This window comes from Hydra vulgaris, chromosome 12 (assembly GCF_038396675.1).
Source record: "Hydra vulgaris chromosome 12, alternate assembly HydraT2T_AEP".
In the NCBI taxonomy this organism is placed as follows: domain Eukaryota; kingdom Metazoa; phylum Cnidaria; class Hydrozoa; order Anthoathecata; family Hydridae; genus Hydra; species Hydra vulgaris.
Genome location: NC_088931.1, coordinates 34,957,048 through 34,971,192, shown reverse-complemented (window position 1 = coordinate 34,971,192; position 14,145 = coordinate 34,957,048). Strand labels below are relative to the sequence as shown.

General features: G+C 27.0%; 1 long non-coding RNA gene across 1 annotated transcript; it reads left to right on the top strand.

Moving 5' to 3' along the window:
* Positions 1 to 11,966: 11,966 nt before the first annotated feature.
* Positions 11,967 to 13,874, top strand: LOC136087727 (uncharacterized). The gene is made up of 4 exons (XR_010642018.1): positions 11,967 to 12,289; positions 12,934 to 13,028; positions 13,147 to 13,312; positions 13,433 to 13,874. It is a non-coding gene; the product is annotated as an uncharacterized LOC136087727 (long non-coding RNA).
* Positions 13,875 to 14,145: the final 271 nt, after the last annotated feature.

Below are 14,145 nucleotides of genomic sequence, written 5' to 3'. Positions count from 1 at the left end.
AAGAAAGGTTGAACAGTTTCAAGTCTTTTTGGGTTATCATATATTGTATTTCGAGCAAATCCTTCCTTTTCAAAACGATTTACAATTTCTTTTTTTTTATATTAGGTTTATTTACGAAAAGCATTTTGAGTTGCTTTCGAAAAGATTCTTGTTCAGCTGCATTTAACCTCATATTAAATAATTGTGTTTTAAATAATAAAGTTTGTATTTTATAGAACGTTTATGTCTATGCATAAAACCACAAAACAAGTTATTATGCTCAAATAATTAAATCAGATTTGTCCGATAACTTTCACATCAAACGTTAGACACACACACATAACTATACAATGTTTCATTTAGTAGAAAAATCAAGTTAGTTGATTTATTGATTTCAAAAGTAAAAATCAAAAGTTAGATAATTAATTTCTACAAATATGTGTATATTTTAGAGCACGAACAGCATTCACACGACTTTCCCATCTGGTAGTACTTATTAGCTTTACTGTTAATTTGCAACATTTTGATTCAAAAATTTGTCAACGCTTTGAACTCGCAGAGAAAAAGTTGCGTAGCTTAAATTTTTGAAAAAAATATCCTAATTTCTAAACATCCTTGGACTGCATCCGCAACAACCAAATTCAAGGAGTGACAGACACAAGGAATATAAAAGGCTCGTGAATTTATATTAGTTAATGCTTCTGTACACCAATTTTTTTACCTTTCATATTGGATCCATTATCATATATATAAAAATAATCAAAACAAAAAATGTGTAAAAGTAATTATATAAATAATAGACTGGCAAAGAGATTTGTATTTTTTTAATAAAAACATTCAAGAAAATGTTTTTTAAATCTGGAAAATAAGGTGCAGATATGTCATTCACAACTGACAATAATAATTTAAGGCGGGGACCTATTTCAGTAAAGCCTAGCATCAATGTCGGCCATCTTGTCCAGAGGTAAACATAAAATGTAAACTTTCGTCTGATTGGTTAGCAGAAAACATTGAAAAAAAACTAATTGGGATTGGATACGGTGCATAACTCAGTTTTTACAAAAATGGATTTTTTTCAATTTTAGTTATAGATCTAGAAAGGCCTATAAATGTGCCTTCTAATGCTGCCCCTGTGTGTTTCGCACACTTCGCACACGCTACAAGCCGGCTCTGTATATATATATATATATATATATATATATATATATATATATATATATATATATATATATATATATATATATATATATATATATATATATGTATATATATATATATATATATATATATATATATATATATATATATATATATATATATATGTATATATATATATATGTATATATATGTATATATATATATGTGTGTGTGTATAAATTTTGACAACACTCTTTACATCTTTAAATGACATAAGGCTTTTCTTTTCCATTCATGTTAAATTTATTAGGTTTTAATAACTCGGATCAAATCTTAGCTGAATTATTGTTAGCTTTGTAAAGTATTGTAAAATATCAAAAGGTGTCGTAATTAAAGTAATAATAAGGGGGTGATGATACAAAACAATGTCAATTAAAAAATTAAAGTTAAACAAAAAGTTAAGTTTAAATTTATGCCATCTATGAACAGGTTTTAGAGGTATTTACACCAATAATGCAGTATAAAAACTCTTGCTTGTGCTGTTTAAAACTGTCAACGATCATCGAAAACAAAATTTAAATTCAGAAATAAGCTTGCTTACTTCTTCAAAATCTGAAAAAACAATTTGTATCTTGTTTTTCTACTTCAATTGAGTGTTGAGAAGAAATGCCTAATTAAACCAGAAAAAAATTGATGGTATATATGCATTTTTTTGCCACCTCCCCCTTGAAAACTGACATCGTTTTCAAGGGGGAGATGGCAAAAAATTGATTAATTTTGATTTAGAGGGATGGTGTTCAATAAATTGAGAAAAATCACTGACATTATTTATAGATGACCCTATGATTAAGGTAAAAAAAAGTGATCAGTTTGTAATGAAGCTTACATGATTTTTATGATTTATTATATTACAGTTTTCTGTTGTAACTCTTTTTTAAAATGAATCAAAAAACTATTTTTTTATATATTATTATAATTATAATAATTATAACTACTAGTTTCCTAATGCTCATCAAAAATCATTTTCTTAATAATCATCAAAGTATTACTGGTATTCGTTTAATGGTGAAATTTTGTATCAATTTGATTGTTTTGATGTTATATATATATATATATATATATATATATATATATATATATATATATATATATATATATATATATATATATATATATATATATATATATATATACATACATATATATAAGTATATATATGAAAATCACAATTTTAATAATAGTGTTTAGATGTGTTATAATTTATACCATAATTGATTATAACATGAAAAATACAATATGAGATGAAGACGATTAAAGAATAAACTTACTTTGATATTTATTTTGAAATTTGGATGTTTGTTGGTTTGAGAATATTATAATATGTGTAACGAAAAGATACTATTACATCCAGTGTCTATTGCACCCTAATTTCTACATCAATGTAAAGTAGATTCTAACCTGTTTTGTTTAATTTTTTTTTTGTTAAACAACTTTTCCTAATTGAGCACTTTTTCTCAAATCAGAATCTCATGAACGGGTTCAAGCTCTTTTTGAATCACCCTTAATACATAAGTCATTGTAGTAGTGAATTAAGAAAAACAAATACCAATAATAACCGAAATTAAATGCTTGTCTCATATATATTCTAGAAAATGTTTGAAGAAAGTAAGAAGATACTTATAACTTTGGTGTTGAGCAAACCAAGGCAATTTACTTGATTAATTCAATCGACAAAGGAACAAATAATATTTTTAATATTTATTTTTAATGTATATTAATAGTAATTATTTAAAAATAGTTTCATTTTGCAACACGTTTTTTAAATTTTGAGAATTTCGTTATAATTGTTTATGGCAAATCCTACATAGGTTATTATAGGTGGAAAACATCACATATTTAAGATATTAAAATCACTACACATATTTACAAATGGGATAAAGTAGCAAATACCAGATGAATTTAAGCCTCATTGAAAGCTTCAATGATTAATTTTAAATTTCTATTTAAGTAATTTTTAATTTTAATGATTTTTAAAAAATAATATAGAAGTATTCGGACTTTTATTTATCTGATATTGACTACTTTTAAACCATTTGGATTAAAATATGTGGCATTTAAGATCTATAACATATCTGATGTTTTCCATCTATATCCCATGAGGGATTTTCGACCTATATCCCATGTGAGATTTACCATATAAAACCCATGGGGGACAAAATTGTAATACTCACATGGGTTATGTACTGGAAAAACCACGCTATTGGTGACATCTCTTTTAATGTTAATATTAGATGTTTTCAGGGAGATACGTAATCCTTTTTTCAATATATTCAATTCATCACTTAAAACATGTGTTGTACCAGAAAAATATTAAACTCCCAAAACATGTTACTATATTTTCAAAACTTCTTGAAAGAATAGTCAATAATCATAAATAAAAGTCAATAAGGATTCAAAAGTAACACTCAATTGAGCATTCAATCATTGATCTTTCAAATAGGATTTGCTAATTACTTAACAAAAAATTTACATTGGAGATTTTTTTTATTTTATTGATTTGTTAGGGATGCCGTCGATCATGAAATTTTACTTAAAAAATCCAAACATGTGGTATACAAAGTCAAACCTTTAAAAGGTTTCAAAACTACCTTAATAAAATACAAAAGTGTGTTATTATAGATAAAGATCAAGTTTAGTAAAAACTAGATGTGGTATAGACAAGGTTCTGTTCTTTGTTCCCTTTTGTTTCTAATTTATATAAACGATCTTTCTTATGGCTCAACAACAATTAAAAACCAATTGTAAACAATTGTAAAAAAATAAATATTAAATAAAATTATATAACAAATATTAAACATTTCAAAGACTATAGGTCTAGACTACAAAGCAAGATGTCACAAGATATATAGGTGCTCTCTGCACACCATTGTTGTCACAAAATAATCTAAAATTTATTTCCTTCTATTTTATACTTAGTTACCTTAAGTTCGCCAATATAGCATAGGGAAGTCAAAATCAAAGTTCGAATCATTATTTATGTAAAAAATCTCAAGACTAGTGTAAAATACGCATCAAGACTAGTGTAAAATACGCATCAAGACTATTGTAAAATACGCATCAAGACTAGTGTAAAATACGCATCAAGACTAGTGTAAAATACGCATCAAGACTAATGTAAATCATCAAGACTAGTGTAAATCATCAAGACTAGTGTAAATCATCAAGACTAGTGAACAACAAAGATAAATTTGCTCTTGCTCAATATTTTGTAGAACAAATGAAATTTTCATATCAAAGTGTACTTTTCATGTCAGGAGCATTTTAAAACAAACCTTTTTAAAACTAATGTAAACAAATATAGTACAAGAGCAACAGGAAACTTTACGATACATTGCAACAGAAAACTATAAGATACCTTGTAACAGGAAACTTTAAGATACCTTGCGAAATAAACTTTCAAGGCATTTGATTTTATATAGAGGACCTCAACTATTTATACAACAAAATGATTTTTAAAAACTAATCACAAATAAACTTTATTAATGAAAACTCTTTAAAAACAAAATTAAAAAAAAATTATTAAATTAAGCAATTTAATTTTAATTCTTTAAAACTAATTTTATTCAAAGTTTTAAATCTAAATTGGAAGTTTTAAATAATATGGAAAATTTTTATTGGTATATACATTAATTACAAAGTAGAGTTGGCTTTTTTTTATGTGTATTACAGGTCAAGCATAAATGTACTCGATGACAAGACTAGTTTTTTGATTTGGTTTTTTTTATAGATAGATATTATAAATTTTTTAATATATATTTTAATATATTTTTTAATATATATTTTTAATATAATATATATTATAATTTATCTGATTATTTATATGTTTACATTATTTTATTCTTGTATATTATCATCCTCTTACATCTATTTTATCAACCTCGGATTTATATGTATATGACTATTTATTTGAATATTTACTTAGCATGTTTTGGGCTTTATGTTTATGGGATTTATTTTTTATATATCTATACCATCAATCTATCATTTTAGAATGGTTATTTGTAATTTTCAATCCCCAACACGTCCCTGGTAGTACCGCGTTTAAATTGTTTCTTTGCGCAGTGGCCATGTTCTTAAAGGTTTTTATTTCTGAGTTAAAGATTAAAAAGAGTAATCACAAACAAATGAAAAAATAAATATTTTCTGAATGTAACCTCCTTGACTGCAGTGTCTCTAGGTCTTGGAGAGGTGAATAATATAAAATTAAAAAGAAAATTATATTGTAGCTGTAAAATATATATGCACTAAAAAAATGTAGTTAAAAAAAAATCTTCTCGGTTATGTTATATATGTTATCATACGATATGTTGAGTTGAACAGTTGTACTAAAGAAATTAAAAAAAAAAAACGGGAAGAAACGAGGCTTGTGATAGTTTAAACTTGTCTGCCAACATTCCTGAAATTTTAAAAGAGTTAGGTATATGATTGAGCAGCTTTTATGTCAGATGATTACAGAGGTCTTTCTTCTTTTATAAAATGCTTTCATCCTACCCTAGTCAAAAAGTCGTATAGGATATCCTCTAAAAGAGATATAGGACATTCCTGTAAAAAGTTGGAACAGGATTTTCTATAGGATAACGCAATTAAATACAACCTATAGGAATTTCTTTAGGAAAGGGTTCCTATACAACCCTATTCTAAAATCATATAGAAGTCTTATTCTATAAGACATCAATGTAAAGAGCAATCCTATAAAATCCTGTTCCAAAATCTTATAGGAGTTCTATCTTATAACACACCGTATACAAAATTTCTATAGGTACTTATTGATCTGATGCACTATAAAACCTTACCGTTATTGTCGTTAACAAATCAGCAGTAGAACGAGAAGATCAAAATCCATTTGAAAGATTAAGTGTTTGTAAAAAAAAAAAAAGACTCAAAAACCTAGCTTATGATAGGAAGAAAAATAATAGGACAGTAGTTAGACGAGTCAAATTGCTCTCCAGAATTTTTTATGAATTAAGATAACAGATACCGCTTTCCAGCAGACTGGAAAACAAGATTCTGATAAGCACTTGTTAAATAATTTTGAAGGAATAGACGACAGCTCCGAAGAGCATTTCTGTAAGACTATAATAGGTATGTTATCTAGACCACAAGCAAGTGGTTTCTTGCAAAGCGCAAACAGTGGTTACTAGCAATAGTAAACAGTCGTCTGTTTTTTGGAGAATTGTTATGGCAATAGATATGGAAGTAATGGTTACGATTTGAAATTGAAGCAGCATAATGAGAGAAAAACCATGGAGTAGAGTGAGGCTCAACTTGGAATTGTCAAGAAAGAATAAAAAATTCCATGCTAGCCTGAATCCAAGAAGTTATATAAGTAGCACATTTGTCAGTAGAAAGACGAAAGAAATCTACCCAAAGGCCATACAACGAAAATTATGGAAAGAGTTCCAGTCAGCTTTAAAATAGTTGTAAGAGGTATAATGATGGATATAATGATGAAGAAGAACGAGAAACAGTTTTAGAGAGATCAAATCGTGATCACAAGCACCTTAGGGCGAATGTGAAGAAACTGAGCACTGACTAGGATCAGAAACAAAACATAAATCGAGTAGAGAAGGTAAACGATTCAGATTGTTTGGAAAGCAAATTGGAAAGATGACTATTTGTGTTAGAGATTAAGAAAGGCAAAAGTTGTGGGCCCTAACACCTGCAGAATCACTGACACTAGAAGCCATTCAGTGTGATAATCAATAAATTCACCAACAAAAATAGAGGCTGAAGGATAAAGAGAGAGCTTGGTTAATTTGATTAGAAATAACATCAAAAAGAGTGCAGTCTTGAGACGAGGGAGAGCGGTATAAAACATAGTGAAAGGTGATAGAGTGAAGTGGAAAACACATAAAAGAATAGTTTGTGAATTCAAACCTTCCCAACAAATGAATAAATTCTTACGAATGTAAATGCCTAGGCCAAGTATGTAACTATTGAATTCTTACGAAATAAAGGAAAATAGCCATAAACTCTTTCTAATTTGAGTTCAGCTGTCTCGTCACAAGATGACGCAATAAACCTGATTCAACAACGTTATTACGTTGTTACTGATTCTAAAATCAGTTGTATTACGTCGTAATACAACTAATTTTAGAATGCGTATAGCGTGTTACAGGTTTTAATGATGACATAGTTTTTCGGCTAATTTTAAATGCTGTTTTATTTTATTTTAGCGCAATTTTTTTTTTTAGAGAGTTTTGTTGCTATGAATTTATAATCGAATTAAAATTTGTATATAGACCATAACTCATATTCTTTAATAAATGTATATTTATGTACATTATTCAACTTGTTTTGAGTAGCTTCTGCGCAAATGAATAAGTGCCTTAAAGCAAATGTTGCAATTGTTAAAAATATTATCAAGTCATGGTTAAAATATGAAGGGGATCATCATGCAGGAGGAAGGAATGATGACGAGGAAGACGATAATGATAACGATAACTGATGTATTTTTATATAAAACTATTATGAATTATATGTAACATATTACTAAGCAAACAAACATATTATTGTTTGTTTTCTCAATTTGTGTTAATCATTTTTTATGTAATCTTTTTGTACACTTTTATATATTTGTATATAATTACTTTTATATGTTTATATTAAATTTATATATAGATTAGACGAATATTTTAAAATAATTTTAATGATTATTACAAGAATTTTTTATTTGTTAGCAGTGCAAAACACATTTACTGATTTGTGTACTATTTTTAGTTTTTATTATTATTATATATAGTAATATTATATATAATATAATAAAAATTAAAAATAGTACACATAACACATATCAATATTAATGTATAAAATTCCATACCACATTTGCTTTAATATGGGTTTCATCAAAAATATGCTTAATCAGTTTTAATTATTTTTCCAATTTTCTTTTTTTAATGCAAGCTTTTGTTTTCAGATTCATTTAATGTATAAAGACAAGAATATTTTGTTATTTCAGACATTAAAATTGTTGTATTGTAATTCAGACATTGAAACTATGATTAAATAAATTTCAATTTCAATTTCAACTGAATAATAAAGTCATACTTTGCGAAAGCAACGTTATCTTAAAATAATCCAAAATTAGTTGAACTATTACTAATTTTTAAAGCCATAAATATGTCAAGCTTATCGAAGCGCTATTGGTTAAAGCATTTAAATTTATAATCAAATTAAACTACAACGCTACCTCATCATTAAAAAAATGCTTACTATTAACAAAAAAAATGTACGTAATTAATCAAAAGTTTTGTTATCAAAGGCAAAATTGTTTCAAAACCAAATGGAATATATTATAACCTAATGGAATATGTTCTAATAGGTTTTTTGAAATTGACAAATACACGTTGTAATGCAAACTGATCATAAATTTACAGAAAGTTTTTTACATTTAATAACCCTATAGAACGCAATAAGAGTTATTATAGAGAATTAATTTGGTTGGGAAATTGGTTGATTCTTATAGGAGTTCTATGAATCTTGTAGAAATTATTATATTTATATAGGATCATACTATTAACTTAAAGCAGTAGTATTCTTTTTTGAATCTTATAGAACCAATAGGATTGCAATTGCATTTCTATTGGTATCATATTAGTCCTATAGGTATCCAATAAAATTTATAGGTTACATTTATGAATCCTATAGAACCTGTAGGTGTGCAAAAGAAATTAAAAAGAAATCTTATACTGAATATATGAATTCTATAGAACATATGGGATTGCATTAGGATTCCTATAGAATCTATAGGATACTATTAGTCCTATAGCAACCTTATACTAATACTATAGAAGTTCTTATATCAATCATTAATTAAATCAATCTTATATATCCTATCGCAACCCTATAGGACATATAAGATTGTAATAGGATTCCTATTGCAATCCTATAGGTTCTATAGATTTCCTATAGAACCTATAAAATACCTTTGGGAATCCTTTAGATTTTACCGGAATCCTATAGGATCTATAAGATTGCTATAGGATTTTATAAGGCTTTTTAACTAGGGTAGTGTTAACCAAACAAATAGTGAATAGATCAGTGATTTAAACCACTATTGCAATACTATTGTGTAACGCCTAATTCGTAAATTGTGTCACCAAAATTTAGAGACGTTACCATATAATACTTGTTACAGTAATTCCTCTAATATTTGACATACTAAAAATTGATGTGGCGCATTGTTAGAAATTTACTGGAATAGACTTTTGAACTCTAAACCTCTTTCTATATACCATAAGATATTGAAAAGTGAAATTAAATTTTTTTATAGAGGTTTTATGTCAATAGTCGATATATAAAAAAAAACTAAAATTTATGTAAATATATAAAAAAAAATTCTAAAACAACTTGAAATATTTAAAAGGCAAAGTTGTTGTCTTAAATTAGAACCAAATATTCATCATGGGCAGATATTAACTGCATCCAGCTTCTGTATTGTAGAAGACCTTCTAGGCAAAGACTCAAAGGGTAAACATAGTAATTCTGCTTGAACCACTCTTCATCTATTAGATTAGCGTAGATGTAAACCTGTGATACATTGTTTCCTGCCTGGGATGATGAATGCTGAATCTTATTGACTCATAGATTTTTGCTTGCGGTCTCTTGATAGTAGATGCAACTACAGTTCTAAAACTCAGTTTAATGGTTCTGAAGCAGGCTGTAAGATTTCCCGAACTCTGTGGTAACTCTGAGAGAGACTAATTCCATCACCAGCTGCAAAATACCAGAGTATTATCAATGCAATGCTTTGCATGGATAGTGTCCTTGTTAATACTTTTAATGTGCATTGTCGAGGCCACATAGAGAGCACTGTTACAATTTTGGGTTAATTTACAGGACTGAAACAATTGCATAGCTCATTGCTTAAGAGGCCGTGCTCTATCTATGAAAGAGTCAAGTTCTCTTTAAATCTAAACCATGTCTCAAGTAACTCAAAACATTAAACATAAAAAATAATTCCCACCACCTAACTGTTTCAATATATCTTTTACAAATATTTGTGGTCTGCGATGCAACCTTTCATCAGTTAAATCTTAAATAAAATTGACTTGCTTGTTTTTTTTTTCAAATCTCGGTGTTGACGGGTAATATCCTTTGATTCGCTAAGACTCCAATAATTGCATGCTTGACTTTGGGGTATACATATGTATCAATTCACCTATTTTTCGGAAAATCAGGTTCAAATCCTTTGACCATTCCTTTATGTGCTTCCGCTTTTTATGTGTTTCACCTTTTTCTTTGTTGTTTATTGTTTTTGTTCTATATTGTTTTTTATAGTTTCCAATGACTGCCCTCTTTTAGATGTAATTTCTGACCAAATTGAGCATACCCTTTCTCTTTAACTCTCTGCTAATATTGTCGCTATTGATGACTTTAATGCTCATTACACTAATATGGCTTGGCTCAAACGCCACTGACCCTGCTGACACTAAAGCCTATAACTTCTGCATTTTTTACTCAGTTAACTTTGTGACTCTTGGGTAGATCTCTTCTCTCTTTCAGTTGATAAATGCGCCTCCTACATGACCTCCTGGATTCAGGCAGGAATGAAAACTTTTATTCCTTCTCTATGATTTTCACCTTCTTGTGCAGCTACTATATCTAATTGTAATCATTTTTTTAAACTCTCTTGAGAACAAACAGCTATTTATTATTACAAGAAATTAATGTAAAAAGGCTGTCTGATGCTAAGCTCCATTATTCTCAGCTCACTAAATCTTGTATCTTATCTCAGAATTTAAGCTCTAGAAACTTTTAGAAAACCTTCAACAGCGTCATTAAAAAAGTTAGGTCTAACATTAAATCTCTCATTCATGGCACTGATCTTATTCCCAGACGGCACAACTCGTTTAAAAGTTACGCGTGGTTTCTGTTGCGTGTTTAAAACTCCCGAAAACACTAAGAATAACACGTGTCAAGAATAGGGTTTCGATTCCGTGAAATTAACTACTTTATTTTACCAAAATACCAGTTTGGATATTAGGTTTTTAGTGATGGTTTTTCAGTTACAAAAATGGAGTATTAAATTATCAGAAGTTTTCGCAACGAAAGTGAAACCATTACTGAAAGCACGTGATTTTTCAAATTTATTGCATTTTTTATTATTCGGAAGGTTTTTGAGTGTGTAATAAAACATTCAGGAAAACATTATCGAGAAAATTTATATGTTAAATAAATTCAGTTTTTGTTAAGCATTAGCATGTATATATATATATATATATATATATATATATATATATATATATATATATATATATATATATATATATATATATATATATATATATATATATATATATATATATATATGCACATATATATACACACGTGTATCTATATACATACACACTTGTGTATCTATATAATTTATACAATGTATATTTTATATATGTATGTATAATACATATATAAAATATGTATGTGTTTATTTATGTATTCATATGTATATATGTGTGTATGTATAAGTCAATATATTATGTATTTATGTATAAATATATATATATATATATATATATATATATATATATATATATATGCATATACATATATACATACATACATACATACATACACTTATAAATAAATGTATATGTTATGTATACGTAATATATACACATATACACACATATTTGTGTTTATTTCGGCGTATGTATATTTGTGTGTATTTGTATCTGTATATGTGTGTTTATTTCTGCGATAAATATATATATATATATATATATATATATATATATATTATATATATATATATATATAAAATACATTTTTTGTGTTAACAGTATTATTGTTATTACTATTAGTATTGTTATTATTGTTATATGTTTGAAAAATACTAGTGTTGTTCCTATATAAATGTGTGTGTACTAAATGCTATAGGATATCCTATTAATAATAATTATTTAACAAAAATGAAAAGAAAAAATTCAGCATAGTAGAAAGAATATATGGAAAAATATCGATCAGCCTTAGCTGGAAATTTATTTCCTGAATGTTTAAATTTGTCTTCGAGCTGCAAGGCTGCACGAATATACTACCTATGCTTCATCGAATAAACTTTCTCTACCAATATTGACAGCAAAATCTAGTAATACTTTGTTGCAAAATACTGTCTGTAAGTAACTTTACTTATCTGTAAATCAATTGTTTATATTTGAAAATTATTATGTAAATGTTAAATTAATTTTTAATTGTTTGAGAAGATACAAAAAATGAGTCAGCAGTATAAAAAATATGGCATGAGCCGAAGCCAGCAAGAAAATTTCTTGCATAGTCTATCTGATTGCAGAAATAATATTTTTTTTGCTGATAAAGTTAAGGGTCTTTTATCAAGCAGACTATGGCTAGTGATATGCATTAGCACATATTGAACTTTTTTTGTTTTGTTTGTATATATATATATATATATATATATATATATATATATATATATATATATATATATATATATAAATAACATTTTTAAACCAGAATATGTGGGTTTTAATAAGCAACAAAACATAAATTGAAAAGATTCTACTATAAGTCTTCTACTTACTTATAATCTACTAAAATAATCTTACTAATTCTACTAAAAGTCAACTACTCATTTTTTGACATGTTCAGCGAAAAAGACAATGAGAAAAAATATTAATCCTGGTACAACTGTTAATGAAAATACTTGTGTTGAAACTCTAGTTATTTATCTTTAACTTCAAAAAATTTAAAATGACACTAATATTTCTTGTATATTTTGTTTTTGCAAATTTTATCTTTTAGGAGTTTTACCGTTATCACATAATCTAGATGAAGACAATATATTTATAGAAGACTTCAGAAACTTAATGAAGATAATAAAATTAATGTTGATTAAGGTAGGTGACTATTAATGAACAAGGGGCATGTGTGCATTTGGTTTTTTTAAATATTATGTATAACTTATATTTATTACCTATATTTGAGTGTATATTAGTCTAATTTATCTTAAAACAGGATATTTGCACTTTAACAAGCAACAAAACCTAAATGTGATGGTTTCAAATCAACCTTTAAAGATTTCTATATTTATAAGCAAAAATCAATTAAGAGAGAATTTACATCCTGGTACAAATGCTAATGAAAATACTTGTGAATACTCGGGCTTCTGGGTCTTTCCAAAGTAATAACTTATTTGCATTTAATTTAAAAGTTTATAATGTTTAAAATGTACAATAGTATATTTGATGAATTATGTTTCTTAATGGGTTTCATAAATTCTTAAAGGGCGTTTCTTATTTAGGTTGAAGTAGGTGGCTCTAAAAAACAATTTGAAAAGAAGAATGAAGGGTCGATTCCGTTTAAATGTACAGACAAACAAGCGTGATTAATAAGGAAAAAAGCAATTTTACTCTTCCATCGAATCATCAAGAAATTTGGGCTTCTGCAATATTTTTTAGATGAAGATTTGAATGAAATTAAATTTGAACAGGTTACCTCAATTGAGGAATTAGTAAAGTTCGAGACCCGACTTTTAAGAAAAAGAGCATTCGATGCTACTGGAATTGTTTGTAAAAATGCGAAAGCGTATTGTTATACGATTTTAGATTTTATAATGACGGACGAGGCGATCAATCGAAATAAAATATTATGTATGGTAACCATGTGCCAAGCGTCTTTTATTAGCTTATTTCTAATGATTTGATTTTTTATTTCTACGTTTATTTTTTCTTCGTAGTGTTATTGTAAAATAATTTACCTTAAAAAACAAAAATAAAACAACAAAATTGTCGTAAATATAATGTAGTATATATAAAAAAAGGTTTACATGTTTAAAGCTATAAACGTGTCTAACAAAACCTACGTATTTTTGGTTTATCATTAAACCGTGCTGGGCAGCTGTTAGTTTAGGCATAAGTTTGGAAAACTTATGCCTGAACTAACTTAAGGCATTAAATAAAGTTTCCGTTAGGAAACTTTATTTAATGCCATAAATCCGTTTTAAACTATAGAAAA